This window comes from Camelus ferus, chromosome 23 (genome assembly GCF_009834535.1).
Source record: "Camelus ferus isolate YT-003-E chromosome 23, BCGSAC_Cfer_1.0, whole genome shotgun sequence".
NCBI classification, from domain to species: domain Eukaryota; kingdom Metazoa; phylum Chordata; class Mammalia; order Artiodactyla; family Camelidae; genus Camelus; species Camelus ferus.
The window spans coordinates 15,721,253-15,734,679 of NC_045718.1; the positions used below are offsets into that span (position 1 = coordinate 15,721,253).

General features: G+C 50.1%; 1 long non-coding RNA gene across 1 annotated transcript; it reads right to left on the bottom strand.

Moving 5' to 3' along the window:
• Window positions 1–2,082: 2,082 nt before the first annotated feature.
• LOC116659322 lies at window positions 2,083–12,768 on the bottom strand. Its single transcript, XR_004314638.1, has 3 exons — window positions 12,758–12,768; window positions 11,836–11,845; window positions 2,083–2,153 (listed from the first exon to the last, which is right to left on the bottom strand). It is a non-coding gene; the product is annotated as an uncharacterized LOC116659322 (long non-coding RNA).
• Between the last annotated feature and the right edge of the window lie 659 nt (window positions 12,769–13,427).

Here is a 13,427-nt window from a genome sequence, read left to right on the forward strand (position 1 = left end):
CTTGGGGGCTCCCTCTCACCCTCCCCTGGGGGTGGGGCTAAAGACGAGGGAGACTCCAGGGGTCCCTTCTCCGCTTGGCAGCTGTAAGATTAAAAAGGAGGTGGCTTCCACGCACAGCCATCATCTGCTCACGTATGACTTAAGGGTGTGGGGAGGCCCAAAGTCATGGCGATATTAATTCCTTTTTCTGTCCAGGACCTCACAGATAACAAATGCTTTTTGTGTGCACAGATTCATTTTATCTCCACCATAACACTTGTGGGTGGCTGGAGAGGGGTCATTAGAGTCCATTTTACAGACAGCAACCTAGTCTCAGAAAGATGAGGGGAACTTACTCATGGATACAGCTGGCGCACGGCAGAGCCAGGACAAACCCAGGCTTGCTGACAACGCCGCTTCCGTAACTGAAGCCTCACACCCACAGGTTAAGCGTTGCTTCTTACATGTACAAATGTAGGTGCCCCTGTGGGGTGGGGGGTAAACGCTGAGCCATTCACATCTTAGTATGAATTAGTTTATTCCACTGGACACTTTCTTTACTCTGCCAGAGAGAAGTTTAAGGTTTGAGAGGTTGAGAAAAAGACACTTTCAAAGAGGCAGAAAGGGAAAACAAAATTTCTACAAATTCCACTGACTTTCTATTTTTCCCCAAAGCTGAGTCCTTTGAGGCACGGAGCTTAATGCCAACTCGAGAGGGAACAGGCTGGGAGAGTCCAAAGGAACAATTTATTCATCTGTTCATCAAACCTGTGTGAACATCTGCTTATGTAAGAGATGGAGGATACTGAGGTGAACTAGACAAACTCTTTCTCTCTGAACATCTTGAAATTTATCCCGAATGACAAAGATAAAAATAGACAAATAAAAATAGAGCTTGGTAACTGCAAAACCGGAGTTATGATCTAAGAAAGAGCAGCTAACCGCCGGAGGGGAGCTGGATTAGCAAAGCTCTCTTCCCTCGATGACACATCTTTCATTACACATTTTTCACCCATCCCAGTGCCTCGTAAGCCTTCCAGCCAGACAGTCCTTTTTGTCACCTCATTTAGGTCCCTCTTGCCCAGCCATGCCCAGTACACCTGGCCATGCCCAGTGATCCCAGCCTGTGATCTCTGCAGCTAGGTGAAGGGCCGTGAGGCCTTTAGGAAATCTCTGGTCAGCACTCCCATTATACAGTTGAGGAAACTGAGGCCCGGCAAGGGGTGGTGACTTGCCAGAGATCACCACAGTGAGTGGCGCTGAGCCTGGGCTGTCACGTGCAGATGTCCACACCACGACACACCCAGCTGGAGGGGTTTCACTGAGGAAGCCCTGCGCTCTGTGCATGGTCAGAGAAGGAAGGCGAGGTGGTTGCAGTAGGCAGAGGGGGCCCTGGCCCCACCCTGACCAGAGGAATCTCTGAAGCCAGGGAGGCGAGAGGAGGCAGGGAGACAGCACTCGTTGGGAGGGGCTCCGATGGTGACGGGGACAGCAGGCTGGCTTCAAAGGCCAGCATCATCGTCCACAGCCTGTCTTGTTGAACCCTCGAAAGCCAGGCCTATTTAAAATTAAATGTGAATTAGTCCAAATTCGATAAAATTAAAAATTCCTTTCTTCAGCTACACTAGCTCTATTTCAAGGGCTCGGGAGCCACACGTGGCTGGCGTCAGCTGCGCTAGACAGCACAGACAGGAGCCCCTTTCCATCGTGGCCGGACTGCTGCTCCCGACACTTTACGTATGTAATCTCACTTCAATAATATTTTTCTGAGTATTGTTAATACATAGAAAATTTAACAAGGGAACTCAAATCATAGGTGATCTCCTCCACCCACTATTACTGTTTGACTTACAGCCTTTCAGTCTATTCTTCCTTTAAAAGAAAATTCAGGGGGAGGGTATAGCTCAAGTGGTAGGGTGCACGCTTAGTGCCTCTAAAACTAAATCAGTTAATACACCTAATTACTTCCCCCTCCAACCATCCACAAAAGAACAAAAAATAATTTACTAAAAGAAAATTCAATTAATGCACAGTTGGTGTAAAAAGTGCAAACCTGTACAGGAGCATGGAGGGTAAATAAACTTTTTTGTGTGTGTGGGGGTAATTAGATTTATTTGCTTTTGAGGAGGTACTGGGGATTGAACCCAGGTCCTTGTGCGTGCTAAGGATGCGCTCTCCACCCCCGAGGCTAAAGCTCTTGTCCCAGAGGAAAGCTGTCAGCAGCTTGGCATATACTCCTCCTGAGTCTGGGTTGTTGAGTCTGGGTTTCCCTCAGCCCCACCCTCTCAGGGACACTGCCGGGACGCCTTAACCACAGAATCTCCTGTTCCTCTGGCCCTTGCCCTCGTCCGCCTTCCAGAAGACCTCCAGTCCCTCCCCTTCCACTCCCCCAAAGCACCACAGGCGCAGCTGAGGGTCCTCAGGGTGGGTTCCTGGGCTCAGCAGCCTCTGCTTCGGACCTGAGAAGCCCCTCTCTCCTCTTCCATCCCCCAGCCCTGTCCCCTGCTCCCTGCAACACATCAGGGCCTGGGGAAAGTGCTCTAGGTCCTTTTATCTCATTCACCTCATCATTTCTTCCAGCCATCCTGGGAGGCAGCAGCGGAAGAGCAGGGTGGTCCAGAGCTCGGGCCCTGGGATCAGTCAGGGTTCCGCCCCAGCTCTGCCGCTCAGTTCATCAGGATTCCCGGCATCCTGCATGACAGACTTAACCTCTCAGGGCCTCAGTTTTCTCATCTGAAGGTTGGGGATATCTACCTCAAATTGTTGCTGTGAGAGTTAAATGAGTTAACATACTTAAAATAGTTGTAACACAGTTTACATTTCGAGATAGTAATTACTGTCATTTTGCAGATGAGAAAGCTGAGGCTCATAGAGATCTCGGTATCTCTCAAGGTACCTGCAGGCAGGAGGTGGCAGGAATCAGAGTTCTAATCTGTGCCTGTCTGATTCCAGAGCCCACGCTGCTGTCCCCACAGGACAATCCCTTTCTTAACCTTGTCCGTAAGCTCCACAACACCTTCAGATGGGTCCAAAGAGAAACCAAGAAGCAAGGGAGGCAGCAGAACTTCAAGGTGGCCCTAAACCTCAGACTTTTCCAGAGTCAGAGGCCTGCCAGGCCCAGGGGGCAGCGGGGGTCCTGCCTCCCCCAGCACTGCAGACTGGGAGTCTGGCTGCTTGTGTCCGCTCTCTGCGGGCCTCAGCTTCCCCACGTACATAACAACCCCGATAGTCTGTCATTCTGCACCTCTGTGACCTCCAACCCCAGGAGACGTCAGGGACCCAGACTTGACTAAAGGCAGGAGGCAAGCCCTGCCCCTCAAACCAGACCAGGCCCTCACTCAGACCAGTTACCTCACTCTCCCTAGGCTCCCCTGGGGCCCTAAGGTGGGGCGCTGGGCTCGACAGGCCTGCTTGGTGAGAGCAGGTTTGGAAAGAGGTTTAGGAAGGGTGTGACCAGGAGGGTGCGCCTTACAGGCTCAGGTGTGGTCACTAGAGAGGGGACACACCTGCCAGCTTCCTTGGCTGTGCCAGACAGAGCCAGGCAGCTTCTCCCACAGGCCGGGCCTCTGGACTCTGCTGTGTGACCACCCCGAGCCCTTAACAAAGAGTGAGTGGAGTTGGACATCGTCCTCCTCAACATCCATCTGAGGCCAGCTCACCAGCCCTGCCCTGCTAGGTGGTGGGCCAGGAGGCCCCTAGAGCTGTGAGGACAGGAGTGGGAACCTGCCCTCACAGGCCCGGCTGGCCAGAGGCCTTGTCTCCCCCAGCCACCCTCCCCCAGAGGGAGCAAGAACAGACAATGGCCATGGGTGACTCACCAATGAGCCATCTTCCCATCCCCGCCCCTCTGGCCTGGCCTAGGACAGCCCAGCTTGTCCTCCAAGAGGGCTGGAGACCAGCCTTTCTTGCCACCAGCCTCTTCTCTCCTCACCCAGCCCAGCTCCCTGCTCCATGCAACACTTCAGGGTCCATGGAGGGAGGGATTTGACCACAGCTGATCCAAGCAGTCAGAGAAGACTCCTTTGTGGAGGCAGACAGAAGCCACGGGCACCCAGATATGGCCTGCTCTTCCCTGTCCTGCCCTTTCTCCCCTCTACAAGGCAACACCCACTCTCCCTGAGTCCCCAGGAAAGAGTGGTCATTGTCCTTTCTTCATCTTCTTCTGGGATAGAGCTTGGACCATGCAATTTATTCCCTTCCAAAAGACCAAATGTGGGGAGCAGTGGGGAGTTCCAGTCCATTCACTCTGTGAAGGACAGAGTTCACTGTTAGAAAATATTTCCTTTTGCTGAGTTAATATCTGCCTCCCTTATAATCCACTAAACAGTACTTCAAAAACTTGATGTTTTGCTGAGTTAATATCTGCCTCCCTTATAATCCACTAAACAGTACTTCAAGAACTTAATGTCCACTCCCAATCTCCATTTAGTCTATAATTCTTGACTCTGAGCCAAACACCCTCAGTTCTTTCAGTCATTCCTCCTAAGACTGGTTTCAAGACATTTTGACAGCTTGGACTATGTCCTCTGGAAACATTTCACTTTACCTGCATTCTTCTTCTAACATGGTATCTAGAATGGGGTCAGGCATTCCAGCCAAAATCAGGCAAGCAAAGAGAACAGTACTGAACTATTGTCTCCCAGACTTTGGCACAATGTAGATTCCATGAGCTCTGTTGTCTTGCTGGCTGACACTGAACTTGGGCTCAGCAAACACCTCTTTGGCATTTTTGAACCCCATGAGGCTGTTTAGCCATGTCCATGATAAGCAGGTATGCAGAGATGACCCAGCCTGCATGACTGTTGCCTCCAAAGATTTGAAAGCCCCTCTGGCTGCCTGGGGTGGGCTCCCCAGCAGGTGACCCCCACGGATGAAGCCCAAGGCTCAGGCATGGCTCTAAAATGGGTTTTCACTTGTGGACTCCCTTGAGGGTCTGATGAGAAAGTCTGCATCCTCCTCCCAGAAAGTGTACCTATTCAAAACACCTGCAAATAACGCCAGGACTCCCTGCAGAACAGCCAGACCCCAGGTTAGGAATCCCCATCTGAAAGATGGTTCCTGAAAAATAAACTCTAAGATGGCCTCCCTGTTCTAACTGTGGGGGCCAAAGTCATAGCCTCTCACGCCAGTGCTGTGTTTCGCAGCTCCCAAAGCACGTTCACACGGATTGCCTCAGGTGGACCTGAGAGTACAGGTTATAACTGAGCAAATAGGAGGTCAAGGCCTTGTGACTTGACCAAGGTCACACAGCCAATCTGGGCAGAGTCAACACTCTCCTACCCACTTGGGGCCTCAGAGGAGCCCAACAGTCTGCCCGCCAGTGGGGAAGACACAACAGAGAATTGGCTGCACTTGGCCGTGGGGGAGACCAGTCCTGGCCAGTCCTGGCCGTGCCCAGCGGGCTCCTGCCGCTGCTCCGCGCAGGCACACCCAACCTGCCTCCTTGCTGAGCTGTGCTTCTAGCAGCCTCCCTCCTGGCAAAGCATAGAGGGGCCAAGCTGCCAGGCTGTGGCTTGTGGGTGGGGAAGGACATGGGCAGAAATCAAGCCTGGAGCCTGAACCCCAGGAACCCGGGGACAGAGAAAGCCCTGGACGGCCAGCTCACTCCCTCCATGAAGCTTTCCCCCTTGTCCCGTGGTGGAGCGCTTGCTCCAGCCCTGTGTTCACAATCCACTCAGGCACCATCTGGTCACTATATGACCCCTGTAACGACTGTGTCTCTAGCAGGCTGGCGCTTGGGACTCTATCTCACCCTGGCCCCTGGCAGTAGGGCTCAATCCACATTCGTTTGGTAAGCTCTAAACACCAGAAATGACGGACTGTCTTTTACCTCCGCTTGCTCTGTGACTTCCAGCTGGATCCCAAACCTCCATGGCCAAATAAGGCCAGACCCCCTCTCCCACTCCCCCTTTAAAGGGAAGCAAATAATGGCCTTTGAAACCCTCACAAGAAGCATCTGACAGTTTTTCCCAGGCTGTGATGGGTGAAGGAGAAGGTTCAGGAAAGGAAACTGTCATTTTTATGTCTTTCCCCCAACTGGATTGTTTTCCTTTGCTCCAAACTATTGGCAAAGATGTCTGGGTGGAGAAGGGGTCTGGAACTTGGATACCTGCTCCGCAGGCAACTGGGCAGGTCTCCATCCTCAGCTGGTTTGCAGCCTGGGCTAGGGCTGGAGGTTACTGAGGGAGGGGCTCAGGTTTGCAGTGGGTAGGTTGCTGCTCAGGCTTTTGATCGTGAACTCTCATCACAAAGAATTCATGAAGTCATGTTGGTTTTATGCATCTGTCTCCACTGGATTTCCAGGCTCTGGACAGGAAGAATTGTATTTTGTTCAATTCAGGATCCTCAGGGCTGGATACAATGCCAAGTACACAGTAGATGCTCAATATATGTTAACGGCAGTGGGGAAGTACTGCAACCTCCCTGTCAGTCTTATTTCTGGGGCATCCTTGCCTCTCTTAAAAGAAAGAGCTTCTGAGAGCTTCCCCATGCTGATGGGAGAAGGGACCTCTCACTGGCCTCCATTCTCTTAGGGGGAGGGGTGCGCCCTTCTCCCCTGGGCTGCTTCTGAAACCAGGTCTTTGTCTCTGTTTATTTCTAGCCCCAAATGTGCATCTTAGGTTTTCCTGCCACCTGGCCTGAAGCCCCAACGGGCCCAGCTGTACCTCCGCACAGCCCCACCCAGACATCGAGATTTACCCCCTGGCTTCCTGACAGCTCTCACCCCTATGACAACCATAATTATTTTTAGCACAGCACAGGGGTAGCTGAATGACCTCACTGCCTCGTGTATTTGACATCCTCCAGAGACCTCAGTCCTCCCCTTCCCCCACCAGCCTTTACCCACCCAGTGTCGCTTCCTGCTTTTAATAACAACACCAATGCTGGGTTTCACTTTCCACTGCTTTTGCTCATCCTCCGGCTGCCTGGGTTTCTTGAGGGGTCAAGGAATCTTGGGCCCAGCTCAGGGAAGATCCTTGGTTCCCCAAGGCCGGAACCTCTAGCCCTAAGCATTTAGCGCCCTCAGACCCGTTCACTTTTCTAAAAGCTTCCAGATTGAAAATTTCTGCATCCTTTCCTGGATCAGAATCCCAACATCTGACCCAAATTCTCAGCCTAATCTAAATCTTTCCTGCTGTTAGGGTTGCCAGATTTAGCAAATAAAAATACGGAACTCCTATTCAAATCTGAATTTCAGATGAACAGCAAGTAATTTTTTTTAGTTCAGCCTGTCTCAGGCTATATTATACTAAAAAATTACTTGCTGTTTATCCGAAATTCAGATTTAACTGGGTATCCTGTATTTTAGCTGGCAACTCTACCTGCTGTTTTCCTTCTCAGTAGAGCAGCAGTTTTTAAATGTTTTGGTCTCCGGATCCATTTACACTCTAAAAACTTATTGAGGACACTCAAAGAGCTTTCACGTGGGTGAGTTGATGTTTACTGTATTAGAAATTAAAACAGAAATTTAAAAATATTTATTAATTTATTTTAAAATAACTGTTCAAAAAAGTAACAGTAATAACTCATGTTATATATACAAAACCTTTTAACAAAAATAGTTATATTTCCCAAAACAAAAGAAAATTAGTGAGAAGAGTCGCATTGTTCTACATTTTTTGCAAATGTCTTTAATGTTTGGCTTAATGAAAAAGAGATTGACTCTTTTCTTAAAATTAAAAAATGCAATTGTCATAAAAGAAATACATAACAAAGTTTTCCATCTTGGACCTAGAGATCATCATATTAAGTGAAATAAGTCAGACAGAGAAAGACAAATATCATATGATATCACTTATATGTGTAATCTAAAAAAAAGAAATTTTAAAAAGATACAAACCAGAAATAGACTCACGGACATAGAAAACAAACTATGATTACCAAAGGGGAAAGAGGGGGAAGGGATAAATTAGGAGTTTGGGATTAACATATACACACTACTATACATAAAACAGATGAACAACAAGGACCTACTGCTCAGCACAGGGACGTATATTCAATTTCTTATAACAAGCTATAATGGAAAATAATCTGAAAATATATGTGTATACACGTGTATGACTGAGTCACTTTACTGTACACCTGAAACTAGCATTGTAAATCAACTACACATCAATAAAAAATTTTTATCATCTTAACTGTTTTAAGTATGCAGTTCGGTATATTAAATAAGTTCACGTTGCCGTGCAGAGTTGGATTCTTATATCTCCTTCAGCATTCAGTCTGTTATAATATCACACACTGTGAAGCTTCTGGAAAATTCCACTGCACACTCAGAATGAAAGTAAAAAGGCAAGTGACGTTTTCATCTTATGATGAAAACAGAGTTGACCTTGTATCCTCTGAAAAGGACTTGGGGGACCCCCAGGGGTCCCAGCCATACTTTGAGAACTGGTGCTCTAGGTCAACACCAGAGACTTCAGCAACCCCCACCCCCTTACATTAATTTGGGCCGGGTAAGCTCTGCACACATGACTTAATGTGACTCCAAGCTGGTTCTTATTTCTGAGACAAGTAGTGGAGGTGAGAGGAGGCTGAGGCTGGGGCTTGCCTGGTGCCTTGGCAGGGATGGAAAAAATGGGTCTAGAAAGGCTGGGGCCCTAGGAGCTTATGCATGGGACACAAGCCGTGACGCAGACCAAGCTAACTCAGAAAGAGACAGCGCTGCAACTCTGCCTCACCCTGAGGCTCTCAGAAGCTCAAAAGAAGGTAACTCCTCCAGGCAGGGAGAAAAGGCTAGACGAACTCCTTGGGACAGGGTCAATGAACCAATGTGCTTGCTGCCCCAACCATGGCTGGCACGAAGGGAGCTCACCAGCTCTCTCCCCTTTCCCTACCTGGTGCACACCTGCTCATTCTGACTCTCACTGTCCTTTCCTGGCATGGCTGGTGGTTGTGAGAATGACAGCTGGGCCCGCGCATCTCATCCAAGTGGACTCAGCGGAGACCCTGCCTCAGGGCTTAGGCGCCAAGAGCCCTCAGTTAGGGGGGCTTATTCCTTTACTGATCAATCCAGTAACCAAAGAGGAGGGACCCAGCAGAGCCAGCGGTCTGTCCTTCATCCACACAAGTGGTCTCATTACAACCAAGACCAATGGGACATGAGTGTCTGACACATTTTTTGGGCCAGACATACACCCTTAGCACACTCACCTCTGTGCTGTTCACGATCATCCTGAGGGTGTGATTTTATAGCTTCAATTTTATTATATATAAATTCCTTGAGGGAGGGAGCCATGCCTTTATTTTCCATGCCACCTAGAACAAAGTAAGATCTCAATCCATGCTGATGGGTTATTAGGGGAAGGGTTTTCACTGATTTAACTATCAGGTTCCCCTTTGTAAGGGGTTAGGGCCAGGAGAACAGGTGGAGGCCCTTTATTAAACATTTATTGAGTGTCTGCTCCCACTGCTTCGTTTTCTTTGGTGAGGTGTTGCTTACAAAGTCCATTCACATGTCATCTCATTTAATCCTGCGGCAACAGGACTGGTGTGAGTGGGCTGAGGAAAGTGACTGACTGCACTGTGCTCAGCCAGAAGAAAGAATGTGCAAAGCCAGGGAGCTCATCTGTGGGGCAACAAATATGTGTGTGGGAGGCTCTCCAGAGCTGGACTTGGGAAGGGTGTCTCGAACACGGCCACCTGGTGCGTCCACTCCATGAAGACCGTTTGTGGCCAGAGCATTCCGTGCTCAGCTTCCATGCTCTCTCAGTAACCCTGCCACTGAACCTCGGCCTCCTCTTGTGTGCAATGGCCCACAGACAGGAGCACGCTCATCAGCAATCCCAAGTGTCTGGCTGGCTTGACAGCAATTGTATTTTTCATTATAAATCAACACACTGGCATTCTGGCTGTATCTGTTCATCTCCTGGAGCTCTGAGAGTCTGTCCCTGAGCCTCCTGGGTCTGCTGCAAACAAGGTTTCTGAGCAGCCATGTGTGTCGCAGACCCTGATTGGTGAAGAGGTCTCAAGGGAAACCTGGCCGCCTTATGAAGCTCCCCCCAGGCACCACCCGGCCATTGGCTTCTCCATTCACTGGGCACTGGGCTGGGAGGCAGAACAAGCAAAGGGTCCCTTAGCAGAGCGGGGCTTCATGCCAGGGGCTGGCCTGCTTCCTGTAGGAAGCTGCTACCGACCAGGGGTCCACCTGATGGACTGGCACAGCCAAGGATCAGAAGACCGAGATACACTGCAGGCCAGGCCGGAGGGTGATTCAGAATCCAGCCAGGGAGATTTGAAAGGTCACTGCACCCTTTCCAGGGCCCCTGGGGAAGTCATGTGGTCAGCCCTGCTGGGATAGCTGAGTGCCCCCATTGTCCAGCGCCCAGGTCAGTGCCGCCTGGAGCCGGCATTCTTATCAGGAGGAGAAGGTACTGGAGCAGGGAAGAGGTGGTGCCGGCTGAGCCCTCACTTCCACCCGGAAATGGGAGTTTTGGTCTCTTGAGCTGGGAAAATCCTGGCCGGCACTGTCTGTTTATCAGGGAAGCTGAGTCAGTCTCCTATCTCCTAAAAAACTCTGCCGTTTCCAGAATTTCATTGGTCAAAGCCAGCACTACCCCCACCCCCAACGCCTTCCTTTTCTCTGGGGAATTCCTTTGGGGGAAGGGAGACAGAGGGGAGAAGCTGGCCCTTTCCTAGACGCTGAAACCTGAAATCAGAGTTTTTGTCCATTTATGGACTTGAAGCCCCCTCCCCAACCCTAGGATGACTCATTCTCTCAGCTTGACCTAAATGCCCTGGAGGGGAAAAGGTGAAATTGAGAAGGTGGGATTAGCGCGGGGAGAGAGCTGGAGGCTGGAGTGAGAAGGGAAGAGACTGAAAAACATGGGGAGTTCTTTTGAGAAGCAGTGAGGGGAGGATTTTAGAGCCAAAAGGAGGCAGAATGAGACAGAGAGAGGTCTGCACCCCAGAGAGAAGCTGCCTGCCTGCCCAACAGTGTAAAATTCCTCTACAGGCAGCAGCTTCTTAGAGGTACGTCAAGGGCCCTCACCAGGAGTAAGTTCTCAGACTCTGGTGTGATTGATCACAGCCAGTTTCCAGGTTTGTTAAAATACGGATTCCCAGGCCCCATGGGCTGTGCTCAAGCTCCACAGTGACCTGAAGCAGGAAGTTCTGAGACACAGGAAGAGGACTGGGAATCTGGGTGCTGGCTTGTTTTCAGGGTGGGCGGTGGGGACCTGGCTTGTATAAGGCAACTCCCGTCCCCTCTGCCAATGTCAGAGTCAGAGCCCTGGCCCAGGGGTGGGTGACGTTTCAGAGCTGCAGGGCATTGAGGAGTCTTTGACGGCTCTCTCCTACAAGGAAGACCCAGTTCCGAGAAGGACCATTTCTCCTCAACCGTCTCCCATCCCTGAGAGAAAGCCCCCTGGTCTTTCCAAACAGGCAAAGGGAATTTCCAATTTCAATCAGGAAAAACCGCTGTCCCAGCTCAGCGACACCTACCTACCCAACTTTCAAGCTTTCACAAATAATTGATCAGCTACAGAAATAGCTGCTTTCCTAGTCAATAAAATTCTAGAATCTTTAGAAGTTGGGGACTTCGGAGATCAACTAATCTGATTTTCCACCCAAAGCAGAAATTCCTCCTAGCCACAACTTCTGAGTCTCTATCTCCATCTCGCATCTCTCTCCCAAATTCCAGACCTCTTCTACCTCTTATCTCCATTGGAGGGCTAAGCGCTCCCTAGCTCCCCCACCCCCTCCACCTCCAACCCTCCCCCCTCTCAAGTAGAAGACACACCATCCCTGAAGTCCTTCAGGTCACCCCCACCCCTGGCTATTCTCCACAAGCAGCTAGAGGAATTTAAAAAAAAAAAAAATCCTTAGTCAGATTATGCCATTCCTTTTGCTCAAAACCTTCCACTGGCTCCCCATTTCACTCAGAATAAAAGCCATAGCCTGTAGAATGGCTCATAAAATTCTAAGTGATCTACTCCAACCCCCCATCACCTCTTTTGACTCTCTTTCTGCTGCTCCCACCTTAAGGTCTTTCTGTTGTCTGTTCCCTCCACCTGGAACACTGTTCAACCAAATGTCTGCATGGTTAGCACCTTCCCTCGTCTAAGTCTTTACATAAATGCCACCTTCTCTGTGAGTCCTTCTTTGATCCCCCCAATTTAAAATGCTATTCCCAGGGAGATGGTACAGCTCAGAGGTAGGGTGCATGCCTAGCGTGATGAGGTCCTCGGTTCAATCCCCAGGACCTCCATTAAAGTAAATAAATTAACTCTAATTACCTCCCCCTCAAAAACAACAAACAAAAAACCACACACACACAAAACAGAAAATGTTATTCCCTGTCTCCTCCCCATTCTCCTCATACTTATGACCTGTTAATATACTATAAAATTTATTATGCCTACTGCTCTAGCTTCCTCCACTAGAATAGAAACCCAATAAGGGCAGAGATTTTTATCAGTTTTGTTCACAAATGTATCCTCAAAGCCTAGAACAGTGTACACTATAGGTGCTCAATTAATAAATACTTATGAAGGAATGAATGAACACATTATACAGGTGACTGCCTTATCAAGCTGCATCCTGCATCTCGGTAGCCCCCACCCATTGGTGGGCTCTGAGCCATGAGCCTTTTTCAGAAGACCACCACTGTCGTCTATTATTTGGTTCTCCAGCCCTCAGTCTCCTCTTCTGCTTGAAAATGCCCAGGCTCTTCAGCCAACCCTCTGTCCTGGGCCCATCCCAGTCCAGACATGCTCTGGCTGTCTGTCAGTCTCCAGATTCTGACTCGCAGAGCTGACCGAGAAGCTCTAGAGGGGACAGCTGTACCCCACAGGTCTGAATTGCCACAACCCCTTCCTGCCAGCCCACCAGAAGGGCCCACGGCAGCCCTACTGGATGGGGCCAAGGGAGAAGGGAAGGGCTCCTCCCGACATGCCTTGAGGGTCTCCCCCGTCCACCTCCATGCAGAGGGGTCTCGGCACTACCTACAGAGGGGGCTTCCACTCAGGGACGGCCTCAGTGGACTTGCCCGAGGAAAGGGCTGAGGTGGGGAGAAAATTCTGGTTAAGACGTATTTGTTGATTTCAGAAGGTCCTTTCCTGTCTCTCAAAGTTGCCCCCAGTTGTTGTCTGGGTTATTCACATTCCGGAAGCGCTGATGTGGCACTAAATATTCCTAGGGCTCCAGACTTCCCCCCTGGGGCCCAGAGTCATCTCTCTGAGCCTGCTTTCTGGAATGTTTTCGGTATGAAGCATCCTGGCAGGTGAGGGGAAAGGTGGTGCAACGTGGGATCCACAGCCTGAGCCGGGGTCTCCCCGGGGCTGAAGTAATAGACGTTCTCTTTCTCTTTCCCATCTAGAGTCTCTTTCCCCAGCAGGCTTCCCCACATCCACCCCCTCTCCTGCCCGCCTCTCCCAGCCCCTGGCTTGGAAGAGGCTGAGCAAACAGACCACAAAGAGGACAAAGATCTCGGGACCAAGTACCTACAC